This window comes from Pelmatolapia mariae, linkage group LG7 (assembly GCF_036321145.2).
Source record: "Pelmatolapia mariae isolate MD_Pm_ZW linkage group LG7, Pm_UMD_F_2, whole genome shotgun sequence".
NCBI classification, from domain to species: Eukaryota; Metazoa; Chordata; class Actinopteri; order Cichliformes; family Cichlidae; genus Pelmatolapia; species Pelmatolapia mariae.
Window position 1 is genome coordinate 14,674,946 of NC_086233.1, and position 23,639 is coordinate 14,698,584.

Below are 23,639 nucleotides of genomic sequence, written 5' to 3' on the forward strand. Positions count from 1 at the left end.
TTGAGGAAGACAACTAAGGTGTACGACGTGCTCTGCCTTTAAAATCTTCAGCAACGTTGAATCATGAGAGCTTGAGGGAGCGTGCCAGGCTCCAAAAAGTGACAGCACAGAGGAGGTCCAGCGATGGACTTGTGGTTCTGTGAACAGCACAAATGCCAGGTGACTGTGAAATAACTAACAGCACTTTTTCCACAAGTGAAGCCAGTAACTTACTATCCTACCAGATTAGCTCTAGTTGCTTGTGCTTTACTTCCATGCGTGAGATCAGTATGTGCAGCAGCTTAAGCTGTGCAATGTTTCAGGAAATAGTTTATTTCACCTTTTGACATTGTTAGTTCCACACGAGGTAGATGTCTACTACTGCAGACTAAAATTACATTTCTGTCACCTACAAGACGTTTGTCTTTAATGTTACTGTTACTCTCACAACCATACATATTACCATAAAGTGGTGCACAATTCTGAATCCGTCAAACCTTTTGCCAACGAAAGAAGAGGGCACTCCTCATGAGTGTAGAGACCACGTAGAGAAGGAGTGTAAGCCGAGGGATGACTAATAGATGTGCCACTTGGTGAGGGAAAGGTTTGGTTTGTTGATGGTTTGAGTTTTACAACGGCAGAGGGACAGGCTAAAACAGGTTTTACTGTAGTAGATAGTGAGAAAGTTATCTGTGCAGGACAACTAGCATGTTTCATATTTGCTTGAGCAGCAGGGATGCTAGCTTTAACGGAAGCGTGTAAAGCCGTAGAGAAACAAAATGTGACAATATACATTGATAGCCAGTATGCATTTGCTACATTACATTTCTTTGTGATGCAGTGGGTGAGACGAGGTGTAACAGCCTCTACAGGGAAACCTGTAGAACACGCCAAACTCCTGCAAAATCTGCTGGAGGCAGAGTTTTTACCCAGTAGGATTGGCGTTTGCAAATGTGTAGCACACATGTGAGGGAAAGATCCAGTTGCATTAGAGAATGCTTTTGCAGATAACATCGCGAAAGAGGCAACTTTAGGAGAACATGGTGTTAACATTTTAGCAATGCAACACCAACAGACATTGCCTATTATGCGAGGTGCACTGGTAGACATGTAGGGCCACTCACCTACTGCAGGAAAACAGTTGTGACTTATAGAAGGAGCGAGCTTGCAGGATGGTGTTTGTTATCTGTGTGATAAACCAATACTGCCTTAGAATTTGTATAAGACTGCTGCTATTTTGCGCCATGGGCTTTGCCATGTCGCAACAGGAGGGAGATGATGAGTAATTTATACTGTAGGATTAAATATCCTTAAAAAAAAATTTTGCAAGTTGTGTATGATATGTTGTAAGCATAATTCTCAGGGTAATTTGAGACCTAAGAGAGGGAAATTCCCTAGACCCAGTCACCCATTACAAATTATTCACATGGACTATAGAGCTGTCCAACTGTAATAACTATGAGTATTGTTTAGTGATAATGGTCCACACTTTGTAAATGAAGTGATTAGATTAATGGCACAACATCTAGGGATAACACTAAAAACATCATTTCTTTATATCACTCACAAAGTGCAGGGTTGATAGAGAGAACTAATGGAACAGTAAAGTTAAGACTTAGGAAGTCAATGGAAGAGACATGCAGGACATGGTTAGACTGTATAGAATTAGTTAAGATGTACATGAGGATTACTCCAACAGAGAACGGTCTGACTCTTTGAGATTATATATGTTAGAGCATTTAGAGTTCTAGTCTTCTGTAGTGATGATAGAGAAGCAGAAGAGAGAGCATATTAGCAGATTAGATGCTTAAAATGTTTTAAAATAAAGAAGTCTTGAGAACAAATGATCCTCCAGATGATTCTGTTCTCCGCAGGAGCAGAGTCTGAAGTCTGTAGATTGGACATTGACAAGGCCATGGAGAGGAAGTGCTGGTCCAGTCCATGGTGGAAAGGTTTCTATCGGATGCTGCTGACGACGACCACAGCAGTGAAGATCGCTGGAAGGAACACTTGGATACATCAAGCGCACTGCAAGAAGGTGACACACATCCAGGCCAGATCGGGGTAAGTGGCAGGAAGACCGGGTACAAAGGGGGGGGAAAGCCTCCAGGGCCCCTCGTCTCAATCCGGTGAAGAAACCAACTGAGCCACAGGTACTCATCAGAATGGCTGGGAATGTGCTGTGCGCCTTCTTGTGCCTGTGGACCCAGAGTGGGATGACAGGAGCGCACTGGGACAGAGCAAACTACACCCAGTACCCGCATGGGTTTTCAACAACTACTGGTGGCAGTTTAAGAACACAACCGCTCACATAAAGAACGAGACCAATGGCTATGCTTGTGATGCCACTGTCTACACATTCTTCTGGACTGTGGCCATATAGCATCACTGAGAGCGAGACAGTTTGTTTGGTTGCCTTGGCAACACATCCAGGAGTAAACATACTTGGAACACTGCCAACTTTTCAACTTCTGAACCTGAATGGACGGTTGATTCACCAGTAGCTGGGAAGGTGAACTGCTCTGGTACGACAGACCTGATAGTCTGACTCAAAGTGTCTGACTCGCTGCAGGACATTGAACAGCTAAATGAACTGGAAATAGGCCAGTTGCCTATGTGTATGAAGGGCAATGGATTAGTCCAAGTTGGAGATTTACCATGGAATTTGTACAACGTCACCTATTCTTTGTGTCCTCTGCAAGAAGGATGTAAACAGAGAAGCCTTTTGTCTACATTTACATCATGAACACTTCTGTAAGCTGGTTGAGGCTTTGAGCCAAGAAGATCAAAACAGCTTGATCCAATTTCCTTTACAAAGCTTTTCCTGTGGTGACAACAGGACAGGAGAAGAGTTGTAAATGCAGATAATTCACCAGTTGACTCTAACCCCCACAGGATGCCTACAGTGAGAAGGTTTGGGGGGTTGATAGGAGTCATAAAGAAGGGTGTTGACCAGGCTACAGCTTTGAAGTTAGCTGAGAGCCACATGGACAAACAATAAAGTCAACTGATGTGTTTGAATGTCTATGTCTGTATACAGTTGGATTGTAGTGACATATGATTTTTGAGAATGTTGATTCTTCTTGTTTGACTGTTACGTTCAGTTGGTTACTTGCAGGAATACATAATGAATCGCACGACAGGAGTAGATGCACCACAAGGCTGGATAGCTTGGTGAATGTCTGGTCCTTGGTGGCATCTTCTTTTGAAAATATTAATTCCTGTTTTTGGACTGTTGACATTTGATTTGCTTATGTATAGGATGCATTTTACCTTGTATAAGATCAATGCGAACTAAGATGATTTCTAATACATTTGTTAATTATGTACTTTTACAACAGTATGAATTGACTGACATGAATGATATGACAGAAGCCTGTGTATGAATGAAATCTACACTGACACGGTCCAAACAAGGGGTGCATAAGTTGAAATTTAAGTATATACAATGACAAAAAGGGGGGAAATGTTAGGTCTAATTGTTGAATGTTGCCATTGTGTTTCTTAAATTTGTACAGTCTTAGTTCAAGCAGTAGGATCAAAGCCATTCCTTTGATCCTAACCACCTCTAACCACTTTGTGCTGGGGGAGGTTTTATTGCAGATACATCCTATCTGGAAGATCTGCTTCTTTTGATGTAAACTTCCTGCGTTTACGACCCTTTGGTCAGCAGGAGGTAACACACACACACACACACACATTCTTACCTACATACAGAAGTTCACACATATACATATAATGCCTTAGAACCATGTGGGCGTTGCTTTGCTGTGTTTTGTGTGAACTGTTATGGGCTCAAAATGTGGTCATAAATATTTTGTACTTGTAAATCAGTTTTGTACTTGTAAATCAGGATTTGTATGTGTAAAAAGAATTTGTGTGTGTGTAAAAAAGATTTGTATGTGTAAAAAAGATTTGTGTGTGTGTAAAAAAGATTTGTATGTGTAAAAAAGATTTGTGTGTGCGTAAAAAAGATTTGTATGTGTAAAAAAGATTTGTGTGTGCGTAAAAAAGATTTGTGTGTGGACTTAGCCAAAAAACCCCTGCAAGTTACACGTACGAATTTTGACCCTATTTTTCTTCCTTTCGTCTGATTGGTCAATGTCATGTCAATCACAAATGTAATAATCCAATCAGAGAACAGATGGGTTTGGCTGTCGGAGGGGCACTTTTTTGAACTGCAGGTCCTTGAAGGGTAATACAGTTTGAAGCTGGAGGATCTCTATATAAATATCCGATAGCAGCTAGGACCGCTAACTTTCAGCAGCTGTTGAAAGGAGAAAGTTGTGGTATGTCAGTGGTTAGAAATACCATCATTACTTTAGGATTAGTTTAACACAAAGTCAGGGCTGACCCGGGACCACTGCTGTGAGTCACAGTGCGCAGCATAAAAGTCCTTTCATACATTTAGCTGCTAATGCTAACTAAAAGCAAAGGATCCAGAATTTGTTGCGCTGGCTGCTGGGCTCTGTGGGTTTTTGCAGCAGCTCTACCTGTACTAGATGCACCTGCTCCTTGTCGTTTCTATCTCTGACTTTATGTCCTCTACAAGAGTTTCGTTTTTTTTTTGCTAGTTCTTCAAATGTTCAATAAAAACATGTATGCTAATTCATAACGAAGAAAGCTTTGTAATAGAGACTGTCATTTCCAAAACACTGCCCGCCCCCCACGGTCCGCAGCGCTGTTGAAAAGGCTGTGGAAGTCCCTGTATTAAGCACGTAAACCTGTGACACAAAAATCACCAAACTCAGACCACAGACTGTTTTCCTTCGTGGTGATGAAGGAAAACGCTGGGTTGGCATGTAAAAGGGCATTTATTCCCTTCAAAGACCTGCAGTTCAAAAAAAGTGCCCCTCCGACAGCCAAACCCATCTGTTCTCTGATTGGATTATTACATTTGTGATTGACATGACATTGACCAATCAGATGAAAGGAAGAAAAATAGGGTCAAAATTCGTACGTGTTACTTGCAGGGGTTTTTTGGCTAAGTCCACACACAAATCTTTTTTACGCACACACAAATCTTTTTTACACATACAAATCTTTTTTACGCACACACAAATCTTTTTTACACATACAAATCTTTTTTACACACACACAAATCTTTTTTACACATACAAATCTTTTTTACACACACACAAATTCTTTTTACACATACAAATCCTGATTTACAAGTACAAAACTGATTTACAAGTACAAAATATTTATGACCACATTTTGAGCCCATAAACTGTCTCTCAATAAAAGGCAGCGAGAGGAGGCCGGATTTGGGGTCATTGTCGTGCTGGACACAGATGTGGCCTCCCTTGCGCAAGTAATCGATCGAACGCTGTTGCCTTGTTTTTCTTTCATGATGAATAAGTCTCTAGAACTAGCGGGGTTTGTGGGAACAGACCCAACAGTCAGTGTCTGACCTCAACACTCTACCTACTGAGGGGCAGGGATAGCTCAGGGATAGCTCTAGTTGCCCCACAGGCAACTGGAAAGCTGCATGAACCAAGATGTGAAAAACATCTTAAATAAATGTGCAAGTGCCTGCAATGCTGCGTACCATGGGTTCTTTACATCACACACTGTATTGCTAATAAATTATCTGATTTTTATTGTTAGATCAGTTGATACAAAATCAAAATGGTTCCTTTTCAGTTGATAAAGTATTTAACCATTAATTTCAGCTCTGAGCTATGAATCATTTCATTGCCCGATCTTGAATAATACTGAATAATAAGTTTTATAATTTTTTTTCTCCTTCCAGGCACTTCAGTAAATAAGAAGCCAACTGGAGCAGGTTTCTATAATAATTTATGCGGAGAACTTTCACCATGGGCAAAGATGTTTCTAACATGTGTCCACCATCTTTTTACCTTCCTTCTACATGCTTGTCTGCTCCATCAGTGTGCCAATTAATATCTGTGCCATGATTGTCTTTGCTCGGGAGATCCGTCCTAAGAGGCCAGCTGCAATCTACATGCTGAACCTGGCCTTAGCCGACCTGCTCTTTGCACTGATGCTCCCCTTTAACATTTCCTACCATTCTGAAGGCAACAACTGGAAATTTGGCCCATCCATGTGCTGCGTGGTCACTGCTGCCTTTTACTGGAACATGTATTATTCTGTTCTTCTCATAGCTTGCGTCAGTGTGGACCGTCTTTTTGTTGTAGTTTATCTCGTGGACTCTATGGCTTGGAGGAGCCCACAGACTGCAGTTCTAACCTGCATAACCACGTGGGGGTTATCCGTCGCTGGTTCATTGCCTCTCATCAGTGTTGGGGAGTAACGGAATACATGTACCGCCGTTACGTATTTAAAATACAAAATACGAGTAACTGTATTCCGTTACAGTTACCGTTTAGAATACAGTTACTTTGTTGAAATAAATGGATTACACGGCGGTACTTTCCTGTTTCATATTGTCGCGGGTCAGGACTGTTTGGGTTTTGTTTGACAGCTATGTTCTGTTGTTCCAGGCGGCAGCATTATGGTTGCCATGGTTACAGGGTGACGATCTCTCTCTGCGACTGTATTTCCTGGGTGAGAGAGCGCCTTTTGGTTGTTGTTGTTGTGCTAAGCTAATAGGCAGAATGCTACAGGCATAGCCCTAAAGAATGTAGCCTCATGGGCAGTGTAGTCCGTGCTGCAGGGAGAATGGACTGCCATACCCGTTATGTGTCTGTGAGCGCGAGGAGGGAGAAAAAGGAGAGTGGAAAAGTAGGAGTTGTCATTGAGCAGAAATGGGAGCTGGAAGCATGTAAATATAATAATAACCACTGCAGCCAAGAAGAGTGCCTGACGAGCCCAGTTGTAAGTAAGCTATTAAGACTCGACTGTACACTGTGTTCGTGTTTTCCTCCGAAACAGTAAGTTCCGTTGGAGCAGCCTTTCAACGCCTCTCTCTGTCTCTCGCAAGCAAAGTTTACCCAGACAACAAAGTAAAGCTATTTTTCGGCTACGAACCCGACGTATTAGCCAGAGGTCCCTTTACTATGGTTAGGAGCAGCGGACCTCCAGTAATAGTAATAAATCACACAGCAATAGTATATTCATGTAGTTGTAAAACGCATGATAATATATTAAGTAATCCAAAGTATTCAGAATATGTTACTCTCATTGAGTAACGTAACGGAATATGTTACAAAATACATTTTGGGGCATGTATTCTATAATCTGTAGTGGAATACATTTTAAATGTAACCTTCCCAACACTACCTCTCATTACCTCTGTCCAGACTTATAACATTAGTGAGTTGAACATCACCACCTGCCATGATGTCCACGCCACAGAAAATATTATCTGGCAAAAGACCTACTTCGTCACTCTCTGCTGCCTCCTCTTCTTCCTGCCTCTGCTCATCACAGTGGTATCTTACACCAAAGTAATCAGGTCATTGAGCAGAGACCAACATGATGTTCCAGAAACATCACAGAGGAGAAGAAGACCAGTGACAATGACTTTCATTGTGCTGGTGATATTTTTGCTGTGCTTCATGCCTACAAACTGTTTGCTGCTTGCACACTACCTACAATTAAACGAAGGACCCAGGAAGAGCCAGGTGGCACCCGATGGCTCTTACGCACCCTATCTGGTGTTTCTGTGTTTGGGAAGTCTGAACTGCTTCCTGGATCCTCTGCTCTACTACTTTGGATCCTCCCAGTGCCAGAAACAACTATCCAAACTGCTGAAGTGTCATAAGATTACAAAGTGAAGTGATATCAGTAATTCACCTTCTGATTCATGCATCCAGTTCTGGAAAAATTCTGAATTTCTGAAGCACTGAAATAACCCCTTCTTTTTTCCAAGTTGACTCTTTCCAATCAAATTTCAACAGTCGAAATATGAACAAACTGGTACATTAACCCCTATGAGAGAAGGAAAAACAAGAGAACAGTAAACACTGCGCAGAAAAGGGTTACCAGGGCCCCACCCTGGAACCAGGCCTTGGGAAGGAGCTCCACAAGCCATAGTTAGTACGTGAGGTTGAGAGATACTGGCTAGATATAGTAGGTCTCAACTCAATGCACAGCTCAATCTGGACTCCTTTCCAATCTGGAGTTGCCCTTGGTGAGAGGTGGCAGACAAGGGTTTGTATTCTTTTATCCCTTGCAGATCAAGTCTATACATTGAGGGTTTCGTCAATTGACGAGAGGGTTGTCTCCCTGAGCCTTTGAGGTCAGGGAACAGGTTCTAACTGTTGTCTGCGCTTATGTGCCAGTTTGTCTATGTTCAAAAATAAGGATGTCTGTCAGTCCACCAGGACACCCAAGGTCATAGGTCAATGATCAATTTTTTAATTGTATCATCAGATCTGCGGCCATGTGTTCTGAACACTTGGGTGAAGGGAGGAGCTGAGTTGTTCCTGAGAAGAACAAAAATCCAGGAGTGATACTTAACTCCTCTAACCATAGCAAATCAGGCTGGAGGTCACTGACTTTGAGCTGAACACCACAGGATCCTGCAATCCTGCAAGTGAAGAAATCATGTGCAGTTTACTGTCAGCTGTATTGTAGTCTTTAAAAATCACCTTATAGGTCAGCTGATGTGTGGCCTCTGAGTATTGATACATTTGTAACTGATTTGAAAGAAATTGCAAAATTTTCAGAAAAAACCTGAGTGCCTCAAATACTCTTTGAAAAACCTAGCATTGGAGAATGGCCTATTTTTTTTTTTACCCCTCAGCCAGAAAAGGCAGATTTGGTATCATCGTCACCAATGTTCCCTCTAATTTTTCATGTGTCTGAGCGAACACACAAACTCCCTGAGCGATCCCTTGGACCACTGTGAGCGACATCAGACGTGTGCACTGTGGTCACGCCAGCATCTAATCCATCCAAGTTACATGGTTTATTAAAATAACCAAATTACAGCATTTATGTTAGACTACTTTTAATTAACTGCTTTAGCCCACTTACAATGAAAATTTAAAAAAAATCTAGTCATTGACCTGTGTAGTATGTTAACACTATTGGAAGTAAAAATAACTTGAACTCCAATTTCGAAAACACAACTTTCTTTTTTTCTTTTTTTTTTTATAAAGCTCTGACTTGTATTCTGAGTCTGTGGTCTGGGAGAGAGTCTGTAACTCTCTGTCTGCAAAATATAGTATATAATGACCAATGCTGGGCAATTAATTATATAGTTACTCCTCACAAAAGTAACTCAGTTTGGCAAACAAAGTTTTTTGCAGCTATTTTTTTAAATGCAGCCAATGCATTTTTAAATAAACATTTCAAACTATTTACAGAACAATCAGCTGTTCTGCATCAAATCTGATGCCACACAAATTATTTGTGCCACTCCAAAAAATAATTTCTGTCCACTATGAGACAAAGGAGAACAACAGCCTGATACCTGCAGGCCTGACAACAGGAGATGTATCACTCCTGTAACACCTGTAACATTCAGCAGTCGCCTCATTGTTCTGACACACACAACTAAACTATTGACTACACTACACACTAACTACACAAGATTTGCGCTAAACATCACAAATCTCTCACATCTCAAAACACCGCCGTCACTCCTAAAACTTCCCCCCGTTTTTTAACAACTAGATGCCGCTTTGCCATACCATTTTTTGATTGGTCGACATGGTACTTTTTTGGACGAATAGGAAAGAGAGAGGGGGGTGGGGGTTTGTTTTTGCTCACATGCGGAGAGCGCTTTCGAGCCTTTTTCCTTATAAAACGCCGTTTTACCGTTTCTTCCCGCAGTAAATATAAACAACGACAGTATTCAGGAAGAAAACCAAACATTGCATATTTTTTTAATCACAACTCTGGTTTTACGTGGCCTATCTACACAATTTAAAAACTGGTATAAAGTCCACACTTTTCCCGTCAATTGTTCCATCTGTCCTGCTCACATCTCCAATGGTTGAACACGTTGTCATTAACGTGGCTTAATATCAGCCACGTCGCTTTGCTAGCTAAAACTCCGGTGTCGGCACATAAGGACGCTGTCATAGCCTGTCAACCACGTTGATTGGCTGCGTATACGAATGTGAATCTCATTATTGGCTGGACTATGGGATAAGGTGGCATCGCTCTAATCCCATATGGGAGCAGCCAGTCACTTACTGACTGACACTGCAAAACAGAATTGTTAAAGTATTAATTTTAATTTCAATTCAGGTTAGATTTTGTTTGTGCGCAACGCAGATTTTCTGTGCGCAGAGAGCGTGCCAGCAGTGCGCAATTGCGCACGCGCGCAGCTTAGAGGGAACATTGATCGTCACCCTCCTAAGCAGGCAGTTGTTCAAAGTGGACACTCAAGTTTGTGAGTGTGATAACTTAGGTAGACCTAAGACTGTCAAATTGAGATAACTCTTTATTGTCATTGCACAGTCATAACCGTGTGCAATAGTACAACGAAATTGGAAACTGTCCCACGTCGGCACTACGCACAACACAACACAACACAACACAACACAACACAACACAACACAACACAGTGCCTTGACTTAATAAATAAAAAGAAATACAAAGAATGAGTGTATGACAGTAGCTTAACTTAATAAATAAAAATATGAGTGTATGAATAAAAAGAATGAGTCTATGTTTTTATTGCACATTGTTATCATTATTATTATTGTTATTGTTATTGCCCCCCCAAAAACGTCCACGGAGGTAGCCAATCAGGTCAGCTGTTCGCACTGATTATGGCTATTGCCCTGTTGTAAAAGCTGTGCTTAAGTCTGTTTGTCCCCAACATCAGTAGCTGAATCTCCTGCCAGACATCAGCAGCTTAAACACCCGGTGTCCCAGGTGTGTCCAGTCCCGTAGGATGCTGCGTGTCCTCTTGAGACAGCGAGAGCTGTACAGGTCCTTCAGGGAGGGAAGAGGATGTCCAATGATTTTTTGGGCCATATTGATGACTGAAGTGCCTTTTTGTGTGCCATGGTGCAGCTGGAGAACCATACACAGATGCAGTATGTCAGCACACTTTCAATGGAGCAGCAGTAGAAGACAATCAGCAGCTCCTTCTTCAGGTCCATTTTTCTGAGGATTCTCAGAAAGTGGAGAGGCTGTTATGCCTTCTTTAAAACCGCCGAGGTATTTGAGCTCCATTGGAGGTGTGTGTCTATGTGCACACCCAGGAACTTGAAACTGGACACCCTTTCCACACACTCCTCCACTGATGCTGACAGGCTGCAGCTCAGACTTCCTCCTTCTGAAGTCGACAACCAGTTCTTTTGTCTTGGTTGTATTGAGGTCCAGGTTGTTGTCTGCACACTAATCTGACAGCCTCTGAACCTCAGTGCTGTATGTTGTCTCGTCGCCTCCAGAGATGAGCCCCACCATGGTGGTATCATCTGCGAACTTAATCACTGCATTTCGTGGGTGGGTACTGACACAGTCGTGTGTACAGTAGGGGACTTAGTACGCAGCCTTGTTGGAGAGCTGGTGTTAAGGCTGAGGGCTAGGGAAAGATGAGGCCCCATTCTAACTCTCTGTACATGGTCTGAGAGAAAGTCTGTGATCCAGCGGCAGATTGATACCAATTGATACCAATTGATACCACTACTAAAAATCTGGGATGAATTTGAATCTCAGTGACCTTGACATAGACGTCAAGACATGAATGTAGAAGGTCAAGTTTTTAAAAAATCCTTTCAATGCAATAAATCAAAAAGGAAGTCGCCAAGGATTTTCAAATTGACACCATCCATCAAAGATCTTGGATGAGTTCAATGTCAACCTGTCACGATTAGTTAACGGACTCAGGCGCAGACCAGGAATCCTTGTAGAGAACACAGTTAATTTATTTATTTATACAGACAACACCAGGTGATAATATATACAATGTGGTGGAGGGGGTGGGGGGTGTCCAGGGCTCCAGGGTCGATGAGGGAAAGGAAGGGGATCAAACATGCTCCAAAAGGTCTCCGAATCACTCTCTTCACTCTGTAACTGGGTCACACACATCCACACACTCGTTCACAGGATTACAGGCAGGCAGGGAAAAGTCCGGGAAAGATCTGCACACAAAAACTTTAGTTAGAGACAAACTGACGAAAACAACTCACAGATTCAGATTTTCAAACTACTGAGCGACTGACACTGATAGCTCAACGATCCAGCGACGAGTAGCACAGTGCTGCCATCTTAAGTAGGGCTCGGGATTACGAAGATAGACAGCAGGTGTGGAGATGGCAGGTGCGTTAAGCTTATTTAAATGTGTCATATATAAAAAGAAGATATGTCAGTATTACAAAATGTAGTAATTAAATGTTGTATTTACTCTCGCTGTTATAAAAATGGAATGTGCAACATTCATAATAAATTGTTTAAACCTAATTTTTGTTTTATTTATGGAATATATTAACATGCATGAAAAGCCCTGTGATTTTTTTAAAGGTATAAGTTTGCACCAGCATCCCTGCCTCTGTGTCTCTTGCAGGTAGTGTTACAAAACTGTAAAATAACTGAGAATGTGGCCCAAAATGCTTTTATTTTCAAGCTGCTTTTAAGGTGCTTGCATATGCTTCTGTGCTGGGCTGCACCTAATGAAAATTTTCAACATAACATTTTTTGCAATAAGAAGTACTGCTTATAAAAACAAACAAAAGAAAACAGAGAGATGCCAGTTTGTATTGTCACCATGATATACTTGCACATGACTTACTAATTTTGTGGAAAGTCAGTGAACCATTGTACATGCACAGTCCAAAAAGCATACCAAACGATTAATAATCTTTACCTGTTTTCACAGTAGTGGGATCTGTGGGACCCAAAATAATAAAGTGGCTACAATTTCATTTACCAGGAAATGAAATTGGCATGAAATGAGAAGAGAGAGGTGTTCTGGAGTAACGCCTGCCATTCTACTATAGCTTGGGAGCAAGTTTAAGATTTGAACAGAAAGAGATCATTTCTGTCTCTTCTTGTGCTCTGGTACAAATTTCCTTGATTGTCTCAGGATCAGGATGAAGAAGAATTGAATTGAGGAAGAAGGTTTCCAGGCTCAAATTTCCTGGTGGATTGGGATTTCTAAGCTATCATCAAATTACAGTACACAACAGTAAGGGAAGAGTCACATACAGTGGTGTGAAAAAGTATTTGCCCCCTTCTTGTTCTTGTTTCTTTTTTTTTTATGTTTATCACTTTTAAATATTTCATATCATCAAACAAATGTAAATATTAAACAAAGATAACATAAGTGAGCACAAAATCAAGTTACTAATAAAAGGTGTTTATTATTATTACTATAAATATTGTTGTAAGGGAAGAATTCAAAACTACTTGGAAAGAAAAGCATCTGGACTTATTTAAGTTTTCTTGAAGATGTTTCACCTCTCATCCGAGAAGCTTATTCAATTCTAAATGCAATCAGTGGAGAGTCCCAGATTTTAAGCCCTATGGGAGTGTCCGCACGAGCCAAGGTGTGAAAACGGGTGTGGGTCACAATCAGCCAAGGTTTCAGGTGGACCCATTGTGAAACCTTGCCCAACTATATCATGTGATTTATTGAGGTCGTTAAGGCATCTGGGAAGGGATCTCAAAACTGGATTATGGGTGCCAGACAGTTGGTCTCGTAAACCAGCGGTCCCCAACCCCCAGGCCTCGGACCGGTACCGGTCCGTGAGTCGTTTGGTACCGGGCCGCGAGAGTTGAGGCTCAGGTGTGAAATGTATGGTTTTCAGGGTTTTTATCGGTTTTCAGCGTTATTTTGCTATCGTTTTTATCGTTAACTCGGTTTTCCTGGGTCTTTTCACGTGTGTTATGAATAAATCTTCTTTTTTTCGGTACCGGTACTAGTTTTATTTTGTTGTATTTATCCACGACACCTTAAAGGCCGGTCCGTGAAAATATTGTCGGGCATAAACCGGTCCGTGGCGCAAAAAAGGTTGGGGACCGCTGTCGTAAACCACCGCCTCTGTTCAAAGATGGTTGTTCACAGTGAACATTGATGGCTTCTTTCACTCCTCTTTCAAACCATCTGTCTTCTCTGTCCAAAATGTGAACATTGACCTTTGTCCTTTAGATGCAGAGTTGAGTCTTGTCCCGTGGAGGTGGCTCTTCTACGTTGTGCCATGCATTTATCAAGTGGCTGTTTTGTCTCTCCAATGTAGACGTCTGAGCATTCCTTGCTGCACTGTACAGGATACACTATGTTGTTAAGTTTGTGTTCAGGAGTTTTGTCTTTGGGATAAAACAGTTTTTGTCTGAGTGTGTGGCTGGGTCTGAAGTACACTGGGATGTTGTCCTTGGAGACTCTCCTGAGTTTTTCTGATAAACCAGCCACACAGGGGATGACTATATTGTTGCATTTGTTGTTCTGATCCTTCCTAGTTGGTGTCTGATCTTCTTTTCTGTGCATCTTTGCTGACTTGATGAAAGCCCAATTAGGATAACCACATGTTTTAAGAGCTCCTTTTATATGTGTGTGTTACCTCTTTTTCCCCTTAGGCTTAGAATGAACATTTTCTGCCCGGTGTTGTAGGTTACTGATTACTCCAAGTTTGTGTTCCAGAGGGTGGTGGGAATCAAAGAGTAGGTATTGGTCTGTGTGTGTTGGCTTCCGGTAAACTTCAGTGTTGAGGTTTCCATTCCCTTCAATGCGCATGCATAAAACATATCGTTATGCTAATTGGGCTTTCATCAAGTCAGCAAAGATGCACAGAAAAGATCAGACACCAGCTAGGGAGAGAGTGTCAGCTCCCAAACTGACAAAAAACAAACTAAAAATCAGTAAAAGATGACTTAAACATAAAAAATTCACATCAATACAGTATCCTAAACAGCACCAAGGAGTAAAACTGAAATGTGGTTTATTAAAGATTAGGTCTCTCTCTTCCAAGTCTCTGTTAGTACATGAGTTAATAATTGCTCAACAAATCGATTTACTCTGCCTTACAGAAACCTGGTTACAGCAGGATGATTATGCTAGTTTAAATGAATCAACTCCCCTGAGTCATTCAAACTATCAGGATACTCGAAGCACAGGTTGAGGCCGCAGTGTGGCAGCAATTTTCTACACCAGCCTATTAATCAACCAAGACAGACTTTTCATTCATTTGAAAGCCTGATGCTTAGCCAAATAAAACCAGTCTTATTTGTGATCATCTATTGTCCAACTGGGCCTTCCGCAGAGTTTCTAATTTCTCAGACTTTTTGTCTGATTTAGTGCTCAGCTCAGATAAAATAATTATTGTGGGTGATTTTAACATGCATGTAGATGGTAAAAATGACAGCCTCAACACAGCATTTAATCTGTTATTAGGCTCAATTGTCTTCTCTCAAAATGTGAAAGAACCCACCCACCACTTCAATCACACTATATGGCATAGAAACTGAACATTTAACAGTGTTTCCTGAAAACCCTTTCTTCTCCGATCATTTCCTGATAACATTTAAATTTACAACAACTGATTATAGACTTCATCACAGTAGATGTCTTTCTGAAAATGCTGTAACTAAGTTTAAGAATATAATCCACCCACTGTTATAATCTTCAATGCCCTGTACCAACACAGAGCAGAGCAGCTACGTGAACGCTACACCAACAGAGGTTGAAGGTTTCTTATTTGATGTGTTATGTTCAGTTTTCCGTGTTCTGTCTAGTTGTGTGTTGCTAGCCCCAGCTGTGTTCCCCATGTGTTTCCTGTTTCCTCGCCAAATTTAGTGTTTGTGACAAGTTATTATGTTTCTGTTAAGTCACAATATTTTTGTTAAGATGTTATGTTAATACTCCATCCCAGAAATACATCGCAGAAAGCTGTGTCTGTGCAAGGGGTGCAGCTGTATTGACAGGAAAAAGTGCACAGCCTGAGGAACCAGACAGAAGTAGCCTCTCTGTTTGGATTATTGAAATTCCAGTTCCAGGCTGTTTGACTGTCATAGATACACACAGGCCACACTCTTAATAGCCCCTGTTCACTCTATACTCTCTCTCTCTCTCTCTCTCTCTCTGTGTGTGTGTGTGTGTGTGTGTGTGTGTCCTAACACACACACACTGACACACAGATGCAAATATAAAGGCACAGATAAATTCCTTGCATGCGTCTTCAGCATTACTGGGTTTCTGCAGCTCCTGGTTTTCATGTTTAATACATTCCAGTACACAAGCAATGAAACACTATGAATCGGTTCCACAATATTTGCAGTCACTTTATAATGGGTAAGTTGTGAAAAGGCAGTCACTGATCACCACTATAACATTTTACATTTTTACAATAAATCATATTTGAATAAAACTGTTTCCTGTAGCCTAAATATGTCTCTGTACCTGAATAGAACTAAAGATTTTTCTCATAGGGTTAATAACATGTCTACCAACTATTTCATGTCCAAATTACTGCTGAGAGTTACTCCAAAAACTTTCTTTAGTGGCTTTTCATCAGAATATTTATTTATTTGTTGACATGAAAATCAGTCACTGTGTATTTTTAACACCTAAAATTCAATGTGATGCCATTATCCTGCCAAACAACATAAAAGTCTCCAAAAAGGTTAAGTATGGAACATATTATAAATGGAAAATCTTATATTGCACTTTAGGAACAATAAATGTGAAATAGCAGGAAAGATCAGTGCTCTGTTGCAGTACGCAGTCACATGTGTAAATTTTTCACAGTACCAAAAAACACATTGCCTTTGCAGACTGATGATCAAACACAGAGATAGAGGTCGCAGAAAAATTACAAATACCTGAACGTTGCTGTCTTATGTCATTCAGTCAACCTAAAGGTAGTAAGTTTGACCTTCAGAGGGTCATCATGACTAGGTCTGCATGCCTACTGTAAATGCACTGATTTCCAGTCATGTGACTGGCTGATTAGATATTTGTCTTGCTGAGCAGTTGAGCAGTTGTACCTAAGTTACCTGATTTTAGTCATTAGGCCTTTTAAAAAGTATTACTTCCATTTGTCTCTTAATATTTCTAGTAACACTACTTTAACTGCAGTGTGCACGTGAGACATCCCTTTTTATAGAAAAGGAAGGAAAAGTCAAATTTATTATTATTTACATATTACACAGACTGTTTGTGCTGACTGAACAGGCTCAGACTGAAGCAGTGCAGTTCCTGACCTATTTTCAAGTATTATTAAAGTTATCATGTCTATAAATCTCACCATTAGATGTCAGTAGATTGCAGATTGCAGTCAATGCAGTCACTTTTCTTATCCCTCCTAATTCAAGTTCATAAACTGATCTACGTTAGCTCTGGTAATTCTGACAACTGTTCAATAAATCTTTGTTTAATCTCTTTATTTGCTTTTTCGAGAAGTGAAGTTACAAAAACCTCTTCAATTAAATTTGCTTTGGTGGACAGAAAACAACCGTTGTAGACTGTTTGGGGTTACCTTTTATAATGTGGGACTAGTATTGAATTTTCAAAAGTGAAGTCAGTTCTTCTGACCAGGTTCAGACCAGGATGAGCATAAGTATAATATTGAACCAGAAGTATGATCCTCCCACCCACTAGGGCTCCGCTCCCAGCTGTGGGTTCACCTCCTGCTGAACTCATAGAGCAGCAAACATCCAGTCCAGAGACAGACTCTAATGTAGCATCACTTTCATCGTTCACTCCTGAACTCCTGTGAAGGATGACGAATGTGGCCTCTCTATATATGAGTAACTAAGAAAACATGTCAGTAGGCATGTTTAAAGGGCCAGTTTATCTAAATGACCAAAGCTGTGTATATACCAGCTGCTGTCAGGCTTCAAATGTTTGCATTAGTCCCCTCCACAGTCCACTATTTTGTAAGCCATTGTTTTACTGCATAAGTTCCCATTTACTGTAACAAAATAGAGATAAGCAGGCACATAATATGAAAAGGCATGCTGTAGGTTGACTTTGTCTTTTCTGATTGATCGGTTTGTGTGGCTCTTTTCACAGGAGTTACCTAACCAACACTTTATTTACTTATATGATAAATGAAGTTTAGTGTAATGTAGTGCAAAATACATAGTGTTTTCTTTTAATTTAATAACATGAAGCTGCTTCAAGTTTCCATGGTGACTGTTCAAGAAATTCTGCATTCATAAATAAACATCAGACTGTCAAAAGAGCTCATCTGTGCGACAAGACCAGCGAGTCGAGAGCATTTTCAGGTCAAGAGCCCACCGTACGCCATCGTTGGAGAGCATTTAAAAGTTTTTCTTCCCGACTGTGATTTGACAACGTCTAAATGGAATCAAGTCAAGGAATCTATAAACCTATCAGGGTATGTGACAGTTTTTGTTTTTACTGCTGTCAGGGTCCTGGGTCTAAGCGACCCAAGGACCTTGAGCAGTTATGGACTAATATTATAATATATGTATTTTGTATTGCTGTCCCTCGTTCTCCCTGCTTGTAGATATGTGTACGTAGATGTGTGTGTGTGTGTGGCCCTGGCAGGTGATTGGCCACACCTGAAGACCGTGACACACCTGCAGCTGATCAGGCCTCGTCGGAGGAGCTACTTGAGAGTGTGGCGGAGCTCTCTCTGACGCTGGATCATTGCGTGGCTTCACGTCAGTTTCTCAACCAGTTCCTAGTTTGAGTCTGCTGCATTATTGTGTGCCTGACGGCTGCCTCTCTCTTATGTCCCCAGGAGTTGCGGGGAGACGAGAGGACAGCGAGCACGGGGTGCTCATCACGGAGAAGCGGAGACAGGTACACTAGCACTGGGCAGAGGACACGTCGCGGGAGTCGGGAGAGCACGGGATTTAGTGTCATGTCTTTCCATCACTGTAAATAAATCACTGCTTGTACATAGAGCACCGCGACTGGGTCCTCCTTTCCCCACTTCCCCACGGTCTGCCATACGGACCGTGACAACTGCATTTCAATAATTTGAAGAATGATGTCGTTTTAAAAGTTGACAAACTGAGAATCATTTTAAGTAACAATGACTAAATTGCTATTTATTTGACAGGTGTTGTTCAACACACCGATTTATGAAACAGCTGTAAAGATCTGCTGGCATCTTCTGGGCTACAGGACTCAGGTAAGACCCAGTTCCATGCAAACCAAAGCTGACAGAAAATATCAGGTAATTTCTGAGGACCTGAGAATGGTGGTGGTTAAATGTCTCCTTTTATTTTTAGATTGCAATTATGATGGCGTTTCTCCGACTTCAGCAGGAAGATAATTCCACCTAACCTCACTGCTGAAGATCTGAGAAATCTTTTGGTGGAGAAAAGCAGGGAAACACTCAGAGAGCAGTGAGTTACTGTGACACCTGAAAGTCTGTTTGTGATGAAGTGTAAATGCTGAGAGAAAACTTCTGTTTTGCTTTCTTTTGAAGGCTATGGGAGTTTGAACTAGAAAAATTTGCATTTCCTGCGAAAATGCAGTGTGGATGCTTTAAAGCTGAAGCTGTCTGCTGAAACTAGCTGAAAAAGCTGAAAAGTTGCAAAAATTGTAAAAACTTTGCAGAAGCAAAGGAACTTTGCTAAAATGTAGTAACTTAGCAGAACTGTAATATCTCAGAGGAAACATAATACTTGGCAGAAAAACAATAGCATAGCAGAACTTAGCAGAAATATTGTAACTTACCAGAAACATGATAACTTCTCAAAAATACAAGAATTTAGGAGAAATAGTATAAGATAACAGAAAGAATATATTTAGCCAAACATTCTTAAACATTACAGAAATACTATGATTTAGAAAAACAGTACAACATAGCAGAAATGCTGTGATTTACCAGAGATCACTGTAATATACTATGAATATTGTAATTTTATATAATTACTATGTTTTAGCAAAAATACTCCAGTTTAGCACAAATATTATAATATAGCAGAAACACTATTCTATAGCAGAAATGCTATATTTAGAAAGAAAAATATAATATAGTAGAAATACTATGATTTAGCAGAAATCCTACAATATAGCTTAATAACAATGATTTAGAACAGATAATATGATTGAGCAGAATAGTAATAACTTAAGTGAAAATATTGGAAAGGTAAAATGATAAGCTGAATAAAAAGAAACATGGTTAAGTTTGCTCAAAACTAATTTTTGTTCACCTGTGAAAAAATAAAATAAAAATACATTTAGAAAAAAAAAATAAGAACAGCCAACAGATACACAAAATCAAATATGGATACACAAATCACCAAATACACAGAAAATCAAATATGGATACACAAATGTACAGAGAGAGACAAACACACAGGGTCTATGCCTGTGAACCAGTCTGAATATATTATATTTTTATCCACCAATGAGATGCTGCCCTAAAAAGGGTCTCTCTCTCTCTCTCTCTCTCACTCTCACACACACACACACACACACACACACACACAGCAGCAGCAGTAGCATTGAACAGGGGCTGTTAACAGCATGTTTCTAGGTCAGTAAAACAGCTGTGAGCTTCTCAATTTGAATCCACCAATCAGAGAGGCTGTGTGCTTTTTCCCGCCAAAACTGGTGCACCAAGTGCAGGCTTTTACACATGCAGCACAGAGAGAGACAGGAGTTTTGCAGTCTATTTCTCATAGCCAGGACTCCCCTCAAACAAACAGCCATAAATTCCTAACCGTAGGGGCTTAAATGGTCATTCTAAGACCGTTTTGTTCAGAAGACATGGGGGAATCTTGAAATGTTGACCATTTAAAATAAAAATATGAAATATTAGAGATATTTGACATAGATGGTTAGTTGGCTTAGAAGCCACAAAGGTCCCAATATACAAATTTGAATGTGCCAGGCCTGAGATATGATTGGCTTGCTGGGAAGCCATGAAGGCAACAATATGCAAATTTGGATGTGCCAGGCCTCAGATATGATTGGTTGTCTTAGAAGCCATGAATGCTCCAATATGCAAATTTGAATGTGTAAGCCCTCAGATATGATTGGCTGGCTGGGAAGCCGTCCAGGTCCTGTTAGGTAAATTTGAATATTACAGTCCTTACAGAGGACTGACTCCCTGGGGACCTGGCAGAAATATATAGAAATACAATGATTACCCAGAAATACTGCATTTAGTAGAAATACTATGTTTTAGCACAAATACTATAAAATGGCAGAAATACTATAATTAAGCAGAAATACTATATTAAGTACAAATCTTATTAAATAGCAGAAATAGTATGATTTAGCACAAATGCTGTATTTAGCACAAATGCTGAAAAGCAGCAGCAATGCTATGACTTAGCACAATAGTAATAACTTAAATAGAAAAATTGGAAAAGTAAATGGACAGCTGAACAAATGCTGAACATGCTAAGGGTCCCTCAAATGTAATTGTTAAATGAAAAAAAATCTGTAAAAAAAAGTATAACAGTCACACAATCACAAAGATGGACAAATATAGAAACACACAAGCACAGAGAGACACACACAGGATCAAATTCAGTCAACCAGTCTAAATATATTGAATTTAAATCATACAATAAGATGCTCCCATAAAAAGGCTCTCTCTCTCTCTCTCTCTCTCTCTCTCTCTCTCTCTCTCTCTCTCACACACACACACAGGGAGAGAAAATCAAGTTTCTAGGTCATTCAAGCAGCCTGGGAGCTTCTAAATTTGAATCCACCAATCAGAGAGGCTGTGCACTTTTTCCCACCAAAACAGATGCACCTCTTTTCACACACACGCAGCACAGAGACAGGATTTCTGCAGTCTATTTCTCATAGTCAGGACTCCCCTCAAACAAATGGCCATAATTTCCTAACCGTAGGGGCTAGAACAGTCATTCTGACACCGTTTTGTTCAGAAGAGATGAGGGAATCTTCAAGTGTTGACAATTTATCATTAAAATATGAATTATTGAAGATATTTGACTTGTAATGCACCATAACTGAGTAGAGGCGAAGCAAAAACTGCCTTGACCTTCCCTCAAACAACGCTTTCTAACTCTAAATCTATTTGGAGTATCGATATCATTCTTTCACCGTAAGAGACAGCAGGCTTTGGTGAACAGTCATGGAAATTTTCATGTCTCTGTGGAAATCAAAAAAAAAGATATGACGAGAGAAAAAAGTGCCTCATTTCCAGAGTTTGAAATCTGAAGAAATCTGAGCGAAGGACGAATTTCCTACCCTCAAACAAGTGTAACTCATCTCAGAACGGTAATAGGTGAGAAAAAAATTCTTGAATTTGTGAGTGTCAGGAGTGTCTGAAGATATACTGGGACAAGCCTCATGTTTTAACTTCGCTTCGTTAAGGAGATATGACGATTCGAAAATGCCTCTCATTACAGAAATCAAGCGGCGATTTTGAACAAACTCTCCATTGACTTTCTATGGAGACTTTTCCGACCTTGTGTTGGTCTGAGGAGATTTGGCAAAATTCTATAAATCCCACAACAATAACAGTGACATTTTCTGAAAGCCAGCAAAAATACCTACGTTTTGATGTATAATTTGTGGAAGTTGAGTGAAAATTGAGCAAGTAGCAAGAAGTTGTTCGGACATGAAGAGAAGACTGCGAAACCTACAGTGGCACACTGAAAGCCAAGTGCATAGCAACCATAACAACGCATGTATTTTGTGAAAAATCACAATTTTGCAACTCAAAACTTTAAGAGGGATAAAAATAAAACGGTAAAAGATTTGAAAAAGCTGATTTATTCCTGGATAGCCCAATAATTTGAGAACATTTTAAAGTTTAAATGGTTGTTCTACGTGAAAGTAGGAAAAAGTAGTTAAGTTTCAAAAACAAGCAAGTTTTAGCAGAATTGCGGAAGTTTCCCATTCATTTCAATGGGACAAATTAAAGGAAAAAAACGTAATATTTTAAAAAGTATAATAGTATAAGATACCAAAAGATATAGCCGGAAAGAGCAAAAATAGCAGAATAGTTTAAAATTTGAACGGTGAAAATCAGCTGAAAATTGTGGAAGTAGATCCACGGCGAAAAGTGTACGGAAACACCCGGAATAATAAAGAATAAAGAGAAACAGGAACTCAATAGTGTGGATGCTTAAAGCATCCACACAATTAGAGGATTTTGAAGAAGAGGAAGCCAAACCTCTTCTAAAGCTGGTAAGACTAGAAAACTCACAAGACTTGTAGTAATTTGGAAATTTCTTTTTTTCATTATGTTCACATAACCGTTAAACATAACTGCACTGTAAATGTGTTTTCTGTTTCAGGTATGGGCGGTGAACGTCATCAATAAAATGAGGGACGTTGAATTTCAAGCTAGAATGCTTCTTCAGTTCCCAGAGGCCATACCTCCTAAATTTCAATGAGTCACACGTAATATACAGTTAGTAACCCTGTAAGCCCAACCCGTCAAAAAATAGCCAAAAAATTCTGATTTTTTGGAACTGAGATGTTTATTAACCCTTTAAACAAAATCCACAAATTTGTTTTTTGCTATGTCATGTTGTGTATGATATACTTTTATTATGTATTTATTATATTTTTTGTATCGCATTTGATACATCGGGTGGTTTTGGCAACTTTTTGTTAACAACAATGTTAACTTTAGACAAAAAAAAGAGTTTTTTCCATAACATTTTGAAATTATGGCAAGTATTGATCATGTTGATGAGATAGAGGTCTCAGAAACTCATGTATCAAGTATGATACAAAGGGCATTATAGGGTTAACAGTCCAGCTACAGTGTTTCAATATTTAAGTGATGCTTTGAATATGTTTAAAAGATAATTCTTATAATGTTTTTCTACAGAACACCTAAACTCCTCGGCATGGTGAAGGACTATATTGAAATCCTGAAAAAGAAGCAACAGGAACAGCATAACACCAAACTGCT

General features: G+C 40.0%; 1 pseudogene; it reads left to right on the forward strand.

Moving 5' to 3' along the window:
* The first annotated feature begins 1,920 nt into the window (after positions 1-1,920).
* On the forward strand, positions 1,921-7,746 carry LOC134631682 (proteinase-activated receptor 1-like; annotated as a pseudogene).
* The last annotated feature ends 15,893 nt before the right edge of the window (positions 7,747-23,639 follow it).